Genomic DNA, 1,924 nt, shown 5'->3' with positions numbered 1-1,924 from the left:
GGGTGGTGTCATCTGCATATCTGAGGTTATTTATATTTCTCCCAGCAATCTTGATTCCAGCTTGTGTTTCTTCCAGTCCAGCATTTCTCATGATGTACTCTGCATATAAGGTAAATAAGCAGGGTGACAATATACAGCCTTGACGAACTCCTTTTCCTATTTTGAACCAGTCTGTTGTTCCATGTCCAGTTCTAACTGTTGCTTCCTGACCTGCATACAGATTTCTCAAGAGGCGTATTTAGTATCACTCGTACATTATGAGAGTCACCTTATTATTGCATATGCTGCTGCTAAGTCGCTTCAGTTGTGTCAGACTCTGTGTGACCCCGTAGATGGCAGCTCACCAGGCTCCCCCGTCCCTGGGATTCTCCAGGCAAGAACACCGGAGTGGGTTGCCATTTCCTTCTCCAATGCATGAAAGTGAAAAGTGAAAGTGAAGTCACTCAGTTGTGTCCGACCCTTAGCGACCCCATGGACTACAGCCTACCAGGCTCCTCGGTCCATAGAATTTTCCAGGCAAGAGTGCTAGAGTGGGGTGCCATTGCCTTCTCCATTATTGCATATAGCAGTAGTTTACTTCTTCTCAAGCTTCTAGACTAGTGCTTTCCAATAAACCTCTGTAACAATAGAAATTTCCATAATGGAAAAGAATACTAAAAAATAAGAATGTATGTGTGTTATAATTGATTCACTTTGCTGTACAGCATTAATTAACACAACAAAGTAAATCAACAATACTTTAATAGAAACACTGCCTAGTTTACATGTGGCACTATTTGGTCATGCTATGCACATTAGAAGCTTCCCCTGCAAAAGACAGAATTGACCATAACATAGCAATTAAATTGCCACTTGATGAAAAGAAATACCTCTAAGTCACTGAGAAAATAGTTGGTGACATTTATGAAATCAGGAGGAGAAGATTTATGAGATGGCTGATACATGTTGAAAGTGTGGTTTGAATATGATGAAGTTGATGTTGCTAGTGAGCTTTGTGGCAGAATACAGTTCTACAGAGTATGGTGGGTAACAGCAATGATTAAAACACAGAACGTTATTGTCATGAGCTGGGTTCCAAATTCCTTACAGAGATATTTAGCAGGAAAGAAAGTTCCTGCTTCATGGACCTTATAATCTAATGTGAATAAGTGTTTTAGGCAACTATTTATGAGTGATTTTGTTGTCTGGAGGAGGGAGCTGAGGAGACAGTTGGGTCAATCCAAAAATGTTGGCAAATGCTCATGTTTTCAAGGTGGGACATGGAAGAGGAGCTAGAAACTAATAAAGAGCTGGGAGAATAAAATATCAAAAGTTTGAGGCTTTTTTTTTTTTAAAGTGTGATCTAGAGTCAAATACAAAGAATTGAAAAGAATTATTAAAGATAATCTGTTATACACATTTTGTAAATGGACACACTATTTGCTATCACTATTTATGACAGTTTGTTGATGTTCTTACATAACTTTTGTTGGGGGAGAAATACCTTAAGAGGCACATGGGTAGAACATATATTCACTTTTTGTTTTGTTTGTTGCCAAATTTGGTAACATTTAGTTCAGTTCAGTTGTTCAGTGGTGTCCGACTCTTTGCGACCTCATGAATCACAGCATGCCAGGCCTCCCTGTTCATCACCAACTCCTGAAGTTCACCCAGACTCACGTCCATCGAGTCAGTGATGCCATCCAGCCATCTCATCCTCTGTCATCCCCTTCTCCTCCTGCCCCCAACCCCTCCCAGCATCAGAGGCTTTTCCAATGAGTCAACTCTTCACATGAGATGGCCAAAGTACTGGAGTTTCAGCTTCAGCATCATTCCCTCCAAAGAAATCTCAGAGCTGATCTCCTTCAAAATGGACTGGTTGGATCTCCTTGCAGTCCAAGGGACTCTCAAGAGTCTTCTCCAATACCACAGTTCAAAAGCATCA

The sequence above is a fragment of the Bison bison genome, unplaced genomic scaffold (assembly GCF_000754665.1).
Source record: "Bison bison bison isolate TAMUID 2011002044 unplaced genomic scaffold, Bison_UMD1.0 scf7180017864141, whole genome shotgun sequence".
NCBI lineage: Eukaryota > Metazoa > Chordata > Mammalia > Artiodactyla > Bovidae > Bison > Bison bison.
The sequence above is the reverse complement of the archived record's forward strand: the minus strand, read 5'-3'. Positions refer to the sequence as shown.